A 15,970-nucleotide genomic window follows, 5' to 3' on the forward strand; every position below is an offset into this window, starting at 1 on the left:
CTATTTTGGGACTTGAGTCACCTTTTTCTCCTTGTGTCTCTGCAACAGACACAATCCATCAGCCTCCTATCATACACAAAAGAAAAAAATCCACTCTCCAAGATAGTGAGGCTCACTTGTGCTGTGTGTTATCATCAGAGCTGAGCCCAGGTTCTCTGATGTTTCTGAGTGTGCATTCTCAGCCACCTCAGATGCCCACATTTGGTGCCCTGACTGGCTCAGTTTAGAATAAAACACTTTTCTTGACAAGTTGTGGGGTGCTAACTATATTTCAATTAGCAGTTGGCCACAACCCTGCAGAAATCCAAAGAATAGCCCTTTGCAGGTTCTGATAAGTCATGACCCAATGCATAATTATCACATCATGAACAAAGAGGTTATGCCCTGTGCTTAATGTATGTTACATATCTTTATATCAATAACTGAAGTAGTAATTGCTAATTTGGGTGTGGTCAGAAGCAAACCCCACAAATCATGAGAAAGACTACAGAAAGAGAAAACCGTCATTATGCAACTGGGGTTGGGTTGCTGTGAAGATGAATCCTAAGAAATGTACCATAGGTAATAATTATTCTTTATAAAAGGGAAACCTGACCTTTAACCAAGGGTCAGATCCTTTTTCTTTGAAAACATAGCTTCTCCACTCCTACTTTATGACTGCTCTTCTGTGCAATACCCTAATGCCCCCTGAATGGCAGACTCGTATGGCCAACCACCTATTTGGCATCTCCAGTCAATTTTAACAGGACCAGAACTGAGCTTTTCTCTTGCCCTAAACCTGCTCCTATCCATAGTCTCCACCCCCTCCTCCCATCCCCAGACAACCCCCTTCATGCTTGATACCTGTTGTTCCCTAACAGGCCATATCTTATTCATCAGCAAATCTAAGTGGCTCTACCTTCCAACCTTCTTCAAAATCCAATTACTTCTCCCATCCACACTGCCCAGGTCCAAGCCATCATCATCCCTCCTAGACTGCTGCACTGATCTCCTAACTGGTCTATTCTCAACAAGTGGCTGGAGTGACCCTTAAAAACTAAATATGTCTGTTATTTCTCTACTTAAAACCCTCCAATGGCTCCCTGACACACTCAGAGTAAAAGCCAAGGCACTTACCCCCTCCAGCAGAGCCCCACACGGTCTGGCCCCAGACAGCTCTATTACCGCACTCACCTCACTCTACCTACCTAGCCACCTTCTCACTGATGTTCCTCCACACAACAGGCATGCTCCCATCTTGGTCTTTGCAACCTCTGTTCCCTGTGTTTAGAACATCCCCCCCCCCCCCAAGATATCATATGGCTGGCGCTCTCACCTCCTTTACCTAAGTGTCATTTTATTAGTGAACCCTTCTCTGGATGTTCTATCCAAAATTGCAACCTGACCCCGCCACTTCTTCTCCCTCTTCCCTTCTCTATTAGTCTCCTCAGATTTCAGCACTAACATATTTTGCATTTTATTTGCTCATTTATTTCCTGCTGCAGTATAAGATCCTGTAGGGCAAGGGTTTTGTCTGATATGTTCACTGACTATCCCTTAAACTCAGAATAGAGCTTAGCACTTTGTAGGCTTTATAAGTATCAAATAAGCAAATAAATGAATAAATAGGTAGTTGAGAGCAAGGGGATAATAAAATATTAACACTGAACTTTAACAATATTTGTACATTTGCCACTTCTTAAATTAGATTCTTGAAGGGCTCATTGATAAAGCATATGTTAATGTATTTTTACCACTTGAAAAAAAATACCATTCATTTATCAAAGCTTTAAAGTTTTAGCTGTCAACTGCTACTCCTTCAGGTTGTTTTATTTTTCCTTGAAGACTCTGAAAGGCAAGGGAATGTAGGTCTACATGGTTTCCACTTAAACTGAAGACTCCACAGTTCTCATTACACATATGTTGTCATTGATAAAAACAACAGTGTCCAGTGGTTGTTTCTTTTTTCCTCAGTGGGGCAAGGGACTGGTGAAGGCTTTCATTGGGCCAATTTAGCCTTGAATATAATACTGTTAATCATAAAAGCAAAGTTCCAGGCATTGCATATTAACCTGGTCCAACTAAAGTCAGCCTAAAGAAAGACAAAGTTTACCAAGGCCAAAAATATTTAGTACCAATTTGCAATGACATTAAATCTAACATAAAAATGAAATCAGAATGATCTAACTTAAGTGTTTTCCTGGTGATACATTTTAGGGACCCAGACCCTATAATGATGTGTCACAATACTCTCAAGGGACTCTGCTCATCAGATTGTAGGATGTTATTGTCTTGGTTGCTCAAAATTTTACCTCCTACACTTTCTATTGACATAAGGCATCATTAAATACATACCTGGAAGTGAACTTATGTTAAATGAAAGCTAATTTATTCTCATTATACACCTGGTGTCATTAATATATAGCCAGTTTTATGTTGCCCCTAACCTATTAGTTCATTTTGTATTAGGCTTCTAAAGATTAGAAACCAGCAGCCCATATATAAAGCCAGGTTACTTTAATAATCAAGACAATAAGCTATGACCACACTATGAAAAACAAAAAAGAGCTTTGTTCTATGATTAATTGATGGAACTGGGAAAGCAAGAAGGGTTTGGAAAGGGTATTCCTAGATGAAATGCTACACACAACTCACTTTACATGCAGTATATGATTTGGAGATGTGTGTGGGACTTGGTACCTCCTAGAATTTCTCTGCATGCAGAAAAAAATGTATATAGGAAATCTTTCAGTGCACCTGATTTGGTGTTCCCTTTTCAATAAAGCCCTCCCTCTCAGTTCCCATGTGGAAATTCAGTACTGCTGTAATACAAAGCCAATCCCATGCAATGAGCTATGGAGGAGTCCATATTTGTACAGCAATCCAAATGTCCAAGTACAAATAATATATATCCATGATTCACCCTACAGGAGCAATTTTCCAGTTTCACTTTCTTAAGATAGTGGTATGTAAAGTATGAGATACCAATTCTCTGCTTTCATGGGGGCGGGGTGGGAAGATATGGGGTATGAAGCACAGCTAATGAGAAGGGCATTCTGTTTCACAACTTGTAAATGTTGGAGGAGATGAGGAGAAACATTCACCAAGCATAATGGCTCTACGTTTAGTTTTGTCTCGCCTTTTTTTTTAAACTATATTTCAAAGCTGTTGTATTGAAAGGGAAATGTTTGAATGCTGTGTCTCATCCCAGGCTGTACCCTATACTACACAGGCGGTGTCTCAGGGTTCTGCAGTTTTTGGACACATGGACCAAATTTTTTTCACAGGTCCCCTCAGAAAGTGCTCTCAGGAACCCTAGATCCTGATCATGGTAGGCAGTGCCTCATTCTCTATCTCTAGTTATAACTAGTGGAATATTATATTCATGCTTACAATCCAGATTAGTATTTTTCACTCTGTCAGATCATGGAATTAATTTAATGTGGCACAATCAGCATTTTTAAGCATAATGCAATAGAAAACATCAAAAAGTATCATATGTAATAGGATCAAGTACTGTCTGACAAATGGGGTGTGTGTGTGTGTGTGTGTGTATTTGGTATTGATATGCTTTCTGTCGACAGTAATCCAAAATTTTTCAAATCCAGTTATGGCAAAATACAAGTATTCACCAGTATTAGTATTTTCTCCTTTTCCTGCAAATGCTGTTAGATAATTTAAGCCTTTTCTATAGTTAAGTGTACTCATATGACTGAATTTCGGCTAAGAAGTGTGAATAGAAGTGACATGCATTCCTTTCAAATTTTGCCCATAAAAACTTTGCAAACATAATTCTTGCTTTTTCCCTACATGTAACTGAATAGAGAGGAACCCAGAGGAAGGTGGAGCCATAGGATGGGAGGAGTCTGAGCCCTTGAATGTGTATGTGGAAAGCTGCTTCCTCATCACCTGACACTGAACTGTGACAGGGTAAAATACAAACCATTTGCCTTAAGCTGCTGAGATTAGGAGTTTGTTATATCACCTAGTTTTAACTATTCTAACTATAGGGCTGATATAAGAGGGAACACCAACGTATGTTTATCCATTCTCTTGCTGCTAGCCTTACACCAGCTCCTTTAAAACACAGCACTCCGGGGAGGAGCCAAGATGGCAGAATGTATGGAAGATTTTTTTTGCATCTCGCATCCATGAAATACAGGCAGATCAACACTAAACCATCCTGCACACCTAGAAAACTGATTTGAGGATTAACACAACAATCTGCACAACCTGAACCACAGAACTCAGCAGGTACATGGCACAGAGAGGTGAACTGGGGGAGAGAGAAGCCACAGAGGGTGGGGAGCTGAAGGCGGGGAGCTGTTTTTGCTTGCAGAGAGTGGCCAGAGATGGGGGTGGAGGGTGTACGGGAAAAGCACCGCCCCCAAAAGCAGCTGGAGAGAAAGTGGAAAAGTGGGAACAGCCACAGGACTGAAACAAAAAGGAAGAAAGGAGAGGGTTTAAATTCCGTTAAGACTCTATAAACAGGGGGAGTGCAGAGCCTGAAACTCCGCAGCTCAATACCTGGTGGTGCTCTGGTGAGAAGGGCAAATCCCCAGGAGCAGAGTGAAGTCCAGGAATCTTTGGACCATGTGGAAAGAGGCGGTTCCTCTGCTGGGAAGACATCTGGTAGAGGCTGTGTGCCCCCTCCACAGGCAAAGGCCCCAGTGGACCCGGGAAAACAACCACATTCGCTGGTGCTGGAACAAGGTCGTTAAAGGGGAACCCTGGTACCAGACTTGTGATGTTCCATAATCCCTGAAACGCTGCTGCCAAATGATCACGTGAACTTTTTCTGGGGTGGGCTGGCACCCAGCCACAGTCTCTGGGCATCGGCAACAGCACAGTCCCACCAATGTTCCTGGGTGTGGCCAGCACCCAGCCTTTTCTTGGTGAGACCCTCCCTCAGACAGGCAGAACAGGTCAAAGCCATAGTCCCTCAGAAGTAAGGCGTCAGGAAACACAGCCACATCTGAGATAAAACTCTGGAGGGAGGTGCTGCCTGAGGCTTGGTCACTAACAGTGTAAAAGCAGGGAGTGGACAGAAGCCAGAGACAAAGAATGGCCCACGATTGTTGATCGGGGAGAACAGAGTTCCAATACTACAGCTGAGTGACGCCATTTTCACTCCTCCCGCGCATGCGCTTACACACCTACAAACGCCAAAACAATCCGCCCAAGTGAGCTAAGCAGCGCCATCTAGTGGAGAACGGAGCCAGTACACTAAGCCTCGGGGAACTGGGCCTAACTCACTCTTCAGAAACACCACAAATCTCTCTGCCTGCTTAGTGTACAGACTATAAAGCGCTTCATAGTTTGATTTCTACGGGAAAATGAAGTAATTTCAACAGTATTTTAGTCTGTTTGCTGGTCCATCTATTCAATTTTCTTTTTTGTTTTCTCTTTTTCATTTCTTTTCTTTTTCTTGAATACAGAAGGAAAAACTTTTATTTTCGATTTTTATTAAAAATATGTTTCTTTAATTTTTTTCTACTATGTATTCTACTTTTTTGTAAATTTTTCAAATTCTATTTTACTTCTATCATTTCATTTTATTCTATTTCATTGTATTCATTTTTTCAAATTTTCAAACGATTTTCTTTGTTTTTTCTCTTTTTCCCCCTTTTTTCTCTAATCTATCAAGCCCCTTACAACATCCATACCAAAACACACCTAGGATCTAGCATCATTTATTTGATTTGTGTGTGTGCGTACATGTGTGCATGTGTGTGTGTGTGTTGTTTTTAATTATTTAGTTTTAATTTTTTTATTTTAATTTTTTTAATTTTATTTTTTTATATCATTAATTCCTTTTATTCCCTCAAAATGACGAAACGAAGGAATTCACCACAAAAGAAAGAGCAGGAAGAAACGACAGCCAAGGACTTAATCAACACAGATACAAGGAAGATGACTGAACCAGAATTAAGAATCACGATAATAAGAATATTAGCTGGGGTTGAAAATAAATTAGAATCCTTTTGTGTGGAGATAAAAGAAGTAAAAGCTAGTCAGGATGAAATAAAAAAAAAATGCTATAACTGAGCTGCAATCTCGAATGGAGGCCTTGGAGGCAAGGATGGATGAGCCAGAGCAGTGAATCAGTGATATAGAGGACAAACTTATGGAGAATAATGAAGCAGAAAAAAAACAAGGAGACTAAGGCAAAAGAGCATGATTTAAGAATTAGAGAAATCAGTGACTCATTAAAAAGGAACAACATCAGAATCATAGGGGTCCCAGAAGAGGAAGAGAAAGAAAAACGGGTAGAAGGGTTATGTGAGCAAATCATAGTGGAAAACTTTCCTAATCTAGGCAAAGACAGGAAAACTGTCTAATCTAGGCAAAAACCCAGGAAGCACAGAGGACTCCCATTAGATTCAACAAAAAACAACCATCAACAAGGCATATCATAGTCAAATTCATAATATACTCAGGCAATGAAAGAATCATGAAAGCAGCAAGGGGAAAAAAAGCCCTTAACCTACAAGGGAAGACAGATCAGGTTTGCAGCTGACCTATCCACAGAAACTTGGCAGGCCAGAAAGCAGTGGCAGGATATATTCAATGTGCTGAATCAGAAAAATATGCAGCCAAGAATTCTTTATCCAGCAAGGCTATCATTCAAAATAGGAGAGATTAAAGGTTTCCCAAACAGAAATTAAAGGAGTTCATGACCACTAAACCAGCCCTGCAAGAAATTTTAAGGAGTACTCTCTGAGGGGAGAAAAGATGGGGGGAATAAAAGACCAAAAGCAACAAAGACTAGAAAGGACCAGGGACCACCACCAGAAACCCCAAGTCTATAGGCAAAATAATGGCAATAAGCTCATTTCTTTCAGTACTCACTCTAAATATCAAAGACTAAATGCTCCAGTCAAAAGACATTGGGTAACAGAATGGATAAAAAAACAAGATCCATCTATATGCTGTTTACAAGAGACCCACTTTAGACCTAAAGACACCTTCAGATTGAAAGGAAGGGGATGGAGAACCATCTATCATGCTAATGGTCACCAAAAGAAGGCCAGAGTAGCCATACTTATATCAGACAATCTAGACTTTAAAATAAAGACTGTATCAAGAGATGAAAAGGGCATTATATCATAATCAAGGGGTCTATCCACAAAGAAGAACTAACAGTTGTAAACATTTATGCGCCAAATGTGATAGCACCCAAATATATAAATCAATTAATCACAAACATAAAGAAACTTATTGATAGTAATATCATAATAGTAGGAGACTTCAACACCCCATGCACAACAACGGACAGATCATCTAATTAAAAAAATCCACAAGGAAAACAATGGCTTTGAATGACACACTGGACCAGATGGACTTAACAGATATATTCAGAACATTTCATCCTAAAGCAGCAGAATATACATTCTTCTCCAGTACACATGGAACATTCTCCAGAATAGACCACATACTGGGACACAAAGCAGCCCTCAGCAAGTACAAAAAGATCAAGATCATACCATGCATATTTTCAGACCACAACATTATGAAACTTGAAATCAACCACAAGAAAAAATGTGGAAAGATAACAAATACTTGGAGACTAGAGACCATCCTACTAAAGAATGAATGGGCTAACCAAGGAGTTGAAGAGGAAATTAAAAGTACATGGCAGCCAATGAAAATGATAACACCACAGCCCAAAACCTCTGGGATGCAGCAAAGGCCATCATAAGAGGGAAGTATATAGCAATCCAGGCCTTGCTAAAGAAGGAAGTTCTCAGATACACAGCCTAACCTTACTCCTTAAAGAGCTGGCAAAAGAACAGCAAATAAAACCCCAAACCAGAAGAAGACAGGAAATAATAAAGATTAGAACAGACCCATAACCAGTAAAGAAATCAAATTCATAGTCAAAAATCTCCCAAAACATAAGAGTCCAGGGTCAGATGGCTTTCCAGACGCATTCTCCCAAAAATTTAAGGAAGTGTTAATACCTATTCTCTTGAAGTCGTTCCAAAAAATAGAAATGGAGGGAAAACTTCCAAAGGCTTTGTATGAAACCAGCATTACCTTGATTCCAAAATGAGACAAACACCCCACTAAAAAGGAGAACTACAGACCAATTTCCTGATGAACATGGATGCAAAAATCCTCAACAAGATATTACCCAACCATATCCAACAATACATCAAAAAAATTATTCACCACAAACAAGTGGGACTTATACCTGGGATACAGGACTGGTTCAATATTTGCAAAACAGTCAGTGTGATACATCACATCAATAAAAGAAAGTACAAGAACTACATCATCCTCTCAATAGATGCAGAGAAAGCATTTGACAAAACACAGCATCCTTTCTTGATAAAAACCCTGAAGAAAGTAAGGATAGAAGGATTGTACCTCGAGATCATAAAAGCCATATATGAAAGACCCAATGCTAATATCATCCTCAATGGGGAAAAGCTCCCATTTTTCCCTAAGGTCAGGAAGACAGGGATATCCACTCTCACTACTGTTATTCAACACAGTTTTGGAAGTCTTAACCTCAGCAATCAGACAACACAAAGAGATAAAAGGCATCCAAATCAGCCAGGAGGAAGTCAAACTTTTACTCTTTGCAGATGACATGATACTCCATATGAAAAACCCAAAATATTCCACCAAAAAACTGCTAGAACTGTCCCATGAATTCAACAAAGTCACAGGATATAAAATCAATGCACAGAAATTGGTTGCATTCCTATACACCAATAATCAAGCAACAGAAAGAGAAATCAAGGACCCATTTACAGTTGCACCAAAAACCATAAAATACCTAGGAATAAATCTAAGCAAAGATGTAAAAAGCCTATACAATGAAAACTATAGAAGGCTTATGAAAGAAATTGAAGAATACACAAAAAAAATGGAAAAAAATATTCCATGATCCTGAATAAGAAGAACAAATATTGTTAAAATGTCAATACTATCCAAAGCAATCTACACATTCAGTGCAATCCCTATCAAAATAACACCAGCATTTTTCACAGAGCTAGAAGAATCCTAAAATTTGTATGGAACCAGAAAATACCCCAAATAGCCAAAGCAATCTTGAAAAAGAAAACCAAAGCAGGAGGCATCACAATCCCAGACTTCAAGCTCTATTACAAAGCTGTAATCATCAAGATAGTTTGGTACTGGCACAAAACAGACACTCAGATCAATGGAACAGAATAGAGAACCCAGAAATGGACCCAGAAATCTGTGGCCAACTAATCTTTGACAAAGCAGGAAAGAACATCCAATGGAATAAAGACAGTCTCTTCAGCAAGTGGTGCTGGGAAAACTGGACAGCAACAACGAGAAAAATGAACCTGGACCACTTTCTTATACCATACACAAAAATAAACTCAAAATGGATGAAAGACCTAAATGTACAGACAGGAAGCTATCAAAATCCTCGAGGAGAAAGCAGGCAAAAACCTCTTTGACCTTGGCCGCAGCAACTTCTTACTCAATACATCTCCAGAGTCAAGGGAAACCAAAGCAAAAATGAACTATTGGGACCTTATCAAAATAAAAAGCCTCTGCACAGCAAAGAAAACAATCAGCAAAACTAAAAGGCAACTGACAGAATGGGAGAAGATATTTGCAAATGACATATCAGGTAAAGGGTTGGTATCCAAAATCTATAAAGAACTTCTCAAACTCAACACCCCAAAAAACAAATAATCCAGTGAAGAAATGGGCAAAAGACATGAATAGACACTTCTCCAAAGAAGACACCCAGATGGCCAACCGACACGTGAAAAAACACTCGACATCACTCATCATCAAGGAAATACAAATCAAAACCACAATGAGATACCACCTCACACCTGTCAGAATGGCTAACGTTAACAACTCAGGCAACAACAGATGTTGGCAAGGATGCAGAGAAAGAGGATCTCTTTTGCACTCCTGTTGGGACTGTAAACTAGTGCAGCCAGTGTGGAAAACTGTATGGAGATTCCTCAAAAAATTAAAAATAGAACTACCATATTACCCAGCAATTGCACTACTAGGTATTTATCCAAGGGATACAGGTATGTTGTTTTGAAGGGGCACATGCACCCCAACGTTTATATCGGAACTATCAACAAAAGCCAAAGTATGGAGAGACCCCAAATGTCCATTGACGTATGAACGTATAAAGAAGATGTGGTATAGGGCAAGATGGCGGCTTAGGAGGACGCTGGGCTCACCGCACGTCCTGCTGATCACTTAGATTCCATCTACACCTGCCTAATAACCCAGAAAACCGCCAGAGGATTAGCAGAACAGAGTCGCCGGAGCCAAACGCAGACGAGAGGCCCACGGAAGAGGGTAGGAAGGGCGGCAAGGCGGTGCGCGCTCCACGGACTGGCGGGAGGGAGCCGGGGCGGAGGGGCGGCTCGCCGGCCAAGCAGAGCCCCCGAGTCGGGCTTGCAAAAGCGGAGGGGCCGGGCGGACTGTGTTCCGACAGCAAGCGCGACTTAGCATCTGGGAGGTCAGAAATTAACAGCTCTGCTCGGAAAGCGGGAAGGCTGGAGGACAAAGGGAGGGAGAGCTGCTGAGCCCCCTGACAACAGAGCTCAGTTTGGTGGGGAACAAAGGCGCTCGCCAGCGCCATCTCCCCCGCCCATCCCCCAGCCGAAATCCCAAAGGGAACTGGTTCCTGCCAGGGAACTTGCTCGCTCCGCGCAAACACCCAACTCTGCGCTTCTGCGGAGCCAAACCTCCGGCAGCGGATCTGACTCCCTCCCGCTGCCACAGGGCCCCTCCTGAAGTGGATCACCTAAGGAGAAGCGATCTAAGCCTGCCCCTCCTGCCCCCGAGCACCTTGCCTACCCACCCCAGCTAATACGCCAGATCCCCAGCATCACAAGCCTGGCAGGGTGCAAGTAGCCCAGACGAGCCACACCACCCCACAGTGAATCCCGCCCCTAGGAGAGGGGAAGAGAAGGCACACACCAGTCTGACCGTGGCCCCAGCGGTGGGCTGGGGGCAGACATCAGGTCTGACTGCGGCCCCGCCCACCAACTCCAGGTATACACCACAGCACAGGGGAAGTGCCCTGCAGGTCCTCACCACGCCAGGGACTATCCAAAATGACCAAGCGGAAGAACTCCCCTCAGAAGAATCTCCAGGAAATAACAACAGCTAATGAGCTGATCAAAAAGGATTTAAATAATATAACAGAAAGTGAATTTAGAATAATAGTCATAAAATTAATCGCTGGGCTTGAAAACAGTATACAGGACAGCAGAGAATCTCTTGCTACAGAGATCAAGGGACTAAGGAACAGTCACGAGGAGCTGAAAAACGCTTTAAACGAAATGCATAACAAAATGGAAACCACCACAGCTCGGCTTGAAGAGGCAGAGGAGAGAATAGGTGAACTAGAAGATAAAGTTATGGAAAAAGAGGAAGCTGAGAAAAAGAGAGATAAAAAAATCCAGGAGTATGAGGGGAAAATTAGAGAATTAAGTGATACACTAAAAAGAAATAATATACGCATAATTGGTATCCCAGAGGAGGAAGAGAGAGGGAAAGGTGCTGAAGGGGTACTTGAAGAAATCATAGCTGAGAACTTCCCTGAACTGGGGAAGGAAAAAGGCATTGAAATCCAAGAGGCACAGAGAACTCCCTTCAGACGTAACTTGAATCGATCTTCTGCACGACATATCATAGTGAAACTGGCAAAATACAAGGATAAAGAGAAAATTCTGAAAGCAGCAAGGGGTAAACGTGCCCTCACATATAAAGGGAGACCTATAAGACTCGTGACTGATCTCTCTTTTGAAACTTGGCAGGCCAGAAAGAATTGGCAAGAGATTTTCAGGGTGCTAGACAGAAAAAATATGCAGCCAAGAATCCTTTATCCAGCAAGTCTGTCATTTAGAATAGAAGGAGAGATAAAGGTCTTCCCAAACAAACAAAAACTGAAGGAATTTGTCACCACTAAACCAGCCCTACAAGAGATCCTAAGGGGGACCCTGTGAGACAAAGTCCCAGAGACATCACTACAAGCATAAAACATACAGACATCACAATGACTCTAAACCCGTATCTTTCTATAATAACACTGAATGTAAATGGATTAAATGCGCCAACCAAAAGACATAGGGTATCAGAATGGATAAAAAAACAAGACCCATCTATTTGCTGTCTACAAGAGACTCATTTTAGACCTGAGGACACCTTTAGATTGAGAGTGAGGGGATGGAGAACTATTTATCATGCGACTGGAAGCCAAAAGAAAGCTGGAGTAGCCATACTTATATCAGACAAACTAGACTTTAAATTAAAGGCTGTAACAAGAGATGAAGAAGGACATTATATAATAGTTACAGGGTCTATCCATCAGGAAGAGCTAACAATTATCAATGTCTATGCACCGAATACCGGAGCCCCCAAATATATAAAACAATTACTCATAAACATAAGCAACCTTATTGATAAGAATGTGGTAATTGCAGGGGACTTTAATACACCACTTACAGAAATGGATAGATCAACTAGACACACGGTCAATAAAGAAACAAGGGCCCTGAATGAGACATTGGATGAGATGGACTTGACAGATATATTTAGAACTCTGCATCCCAAAGCAACAGAATATACTTTCTTCTCGAGTGCACATGGAACATTCTCCAAGATAGATCATATACTGGGTCACAAAACAGCCCTTCATAAGTTTACAAGAATTGAAATTATACCATGCTTACTTTCAGACCACAATGCCATGAAGCTTGAAATCAACCACAGGAAAAAGTCTGGAAAACCTCCAAAAGCATGGAGGTTAAAGAACACCCTACTAACGAATGAGTGGGTCAACCAGGCAATTAGAGAAGAAATTAAAAAATATATGGAAACAAACGAAAATGAAAATACAACAATCCAAACGCTTTGGGACGCAGCAAAGGCAGTCCTGAGAGGAAAATACATTGCAATCCAGGCCTATCTCAAGAAACAAGAAAAATCCCAAATACAAAATCTAACAGCACACCTAAAGGAACTAGAAGCAGAACAGCAAAGGCAGCCTAAGCCCAGCAGAAGAAGAGAAATAATAAAGATCAGAGCAGAAATAAACAATATAGAAACTAAAAAAACTGTAGAGCAGATCAACGAAACCAAGAGTTGGTTTTTTGAAAAAATAAACAAAATTGACAAACCTCTAGCCAGGCTTCTCAAAAAGAAAAGGGAGATGACCCAAATAGATAAAATCATGAATGAAAATGGAACTATTACAACCAATCCCTCAGAGATACAAACAATTATCAGGGAATACTATGAAAACTTATATGCCAACAAATTGGACAACCTGGAAGAAATGGACGAATTCCTGAACACCCACACGCTTCCAAAACTCAATCAGGAGGAAATAGAAAGCTTGAACAGACCCATAACCAGCGAAGAAATTGAATCGGTTATCAAAAATCTCCCAACAAATAAGAGTCCAGGACCAGATGGCTTCCCAGGGGAGTTCTACCAGACGTTTAAAGCAGAGATAATACCTATCCTTCTCAAGCTATTCCAAGAAATAGAAAGGGAAGGAAAACTTCCAGACTCATTCTATGAAGCCAGTATTACTTTGATTCCTAAACCAGACAGAGACCCAGTAAAAAAAGAGAACTACAGGCCAATATCCCTGATGAATATGGATGCAAAAATTCTCAATAAGATACTAGCAAATCGAATTCAACGGCATATAAAAAGAATTATTCACCATGATCAAGTGGGATTCATTCCTGGGATGCAGGGCTGGTTCAACATTCGCAAATCAATCAACGTGATACATCACATTAACAAAAAAAGAGAGAAGAACCATATGATCCTGTCAATCGATGCAGAAAAGGCCTTCGACAAAATCCAGCACCCTTTCTTGATAAAAACCCTTGAGAAAGTCGGGATAGAAGGAACATACTTAAAGATCATAAAAGCCATTTATGAAAAGCCCACAGCTAACATCATCCTCAACGGGGAAAAACTGAAAGCTTTTTCCCTGAGATCAGGAACACGACAAGGATGCCCACTCTCACCGCTGCTGTTTAACATAGTGCTGGAAGTTCTAGCATCAGCAATCAGACAACAAAAGGAAATCAAAGGCATCAAAATTGGCAAAGATGAAGTCAAGCTTTCGCTTTTTGCAGATGACATGATATTATACATGGAAAATCCGATAGACTCCACCAAAAGTCTGCTAGAACTGATACAGGAATTCAGCAAAGTTGCAGGCTACAAAATCAATGTACAGAAATCAGTTGCATTCTTATACACTAACAATGAAGCAACAGAAAGACAAATAAAGAAACTGATCCCATTCACAATTGCACCAAGAAGCATAAAATACCTAGGAATAAATCTAACCAAAGATGTAAAGGATCTGTATGCTGAAAACTATAGAAAGCTTCTGAAGGAAATTGAAGAAGATTTAAAGAAATGGAAAGACATTCCCTGCTCATGGATTGGAAAAATAAATATTGTCAAAATGTCAATACTACCCAAAGCTATCTACACATTCAATGCAATCCCAATCAAAATTGCACCAGCATTCTTCTCGAAACTAGAACAAGCAATCCTAAAATTCATATGGAACCACAAAAGGCCCCGAATAGCCAAAGGAATTTTGAAGAAGAAGACCAAAGCAGGAGGCATCACAATCCCAGACTTTAGCCTCTACTACAAAGCTGTCATCATCAAGACAGCATGGTATTGGCACCAAAACAGACACATAGACCAATGGAATAGAATAGAAACCCCAGAACTAGACCCACAAACGTATGGCCAACTCATCTTTGACAAAGCAGGAAAGAACATCCAATGGAAAAAAGACAGCCTCTTTAACAAATGGTGCTGGGAGAACTGGACAGCAACATGCAGAAGGTTGAAACTAGACCACTTTCTCACACCATTCACAAAAATAAACTCAAAATGGATAAAGGACCTAAATGTGAGACAGGAAACCATCAAAACCTTAGAGGAGAAAGCAGGAAAAGACCTCTCTGACCTCAGCCGTAGCAATCTCTTACTCGACACATCCCCAAAGGCAAGGGAATTAAAAGCAAAAGTGAATTACTGGGACCTTATGAAGATAAAAAGCTTCTGCACAGCAAAGGAAACAACCAACAAAACTAAAAGGCAACCAACGGAATGGGAAAAGATATTTGCAAATGACATATCGGACAAAGGGCTAGTATCCAAAATCTATAAAGAGCTCACCAAACTCCACACCCGAAAAACAAATAACCCAGTGAAGAAATGGACAGAAAACATGAATAGACACTTCTCTAAAGAAGACATCCGGATGGCCAACAGACACATGAAAAGATGTTCAGCGTCGCTCCTTATCAGGGAAATACAAATCAAAACCACACTCAGGTATCACCTCACGCCAGTCAGAGTGGCCAAAATGAACAAATCAGGAGACTATAGATGCTGGAGAGGATGTGGAGAAACGGGAACCCTCTTGCACTGTTGGTGGGAATGCAAATTGGTGCAGCCGCTCTGGAAAGCAGTGTGGAGGTTCCTCAGAAAATTAAAAATAGACCTACCCTATGACCCAGCAATAGCACTGCTAGGAATTTATCCAAGGGATACAGGAGCACTGATGCATAGGGCCACTTGTACCCCAATGTTCATAGCAGCACTCTCAACAATAGCCAAATTATGGAAAGAGCCTAAATGTCCATCAACTGATGAATGGATAAAGAAATTGTGGTTTATATACACAATGGAATATTACGTGGCAATGAGAAAAAATGAAATATGGCCTTTCGTAGCAACGTGGATGGAACTGGAGAGTGTGATGCTAAGTGAAATAAGCCATACAGAGAAAGACAGATACCATATGGTCTCACTCTTATGTGGATCCTGAGAAACTTAACAGGAACCCATGGGGGAGGGGAAGGAAAAAAAAAAAAAAGAGGTTAGAAAGGGAGAGAGCCAAAGCATAAGAGACTGTTAAAAACTGAGAACAAACTGAGGGTTGATGGGGGGTGGGAGGGAGGAGAGGGTG

At 41.0% G+C, this 15,970-nt stretch overlaps 1 protein-coding gene across 12 annotated transcripts in view; it reads right to left on the reverse strand.

Moving 5' to 3' along the window:
- The window catches only part of VEPH1 (ventricular zone expressed PH domain containing 1), a 759,919-nt gene that overhangs the window by 452,234 nt on the left and 291,715 nt on the right, over positions 1 to 15,970 (reverse strand). Inside the window, exon 1 of one of the 12 annotated variants that reach the window (XM_047876083.1) lies at positions 4,507 to 4,688. The exons of the other annotated variants lie outside the window; for them this stretch is intronic. The gene's annotated coding sequence lies outside the window, so the exon portion shown is untranslated. Of the gene's footprint in view, positions 1 to 4,506; positions 4,689 to 15,970 lie in introns of those variants that run through there. 12 annotated transcript variants of the gene reach the window in all.

This window comes from Prionailurus viverrinus, chromosome C2 (assembly GCF_022837055.1).
Source record: "Prionailurus viverrinus isolate Anna chromosome C2, UM_Priviv_1.0, whole genome shotgun sequence".
Lineage (NCBI taxonomy): Eukaryota > Metazoa > Chordata > Mammalia > Carnivora > Felidae > Prionailurus > Prionailurus viverrinus.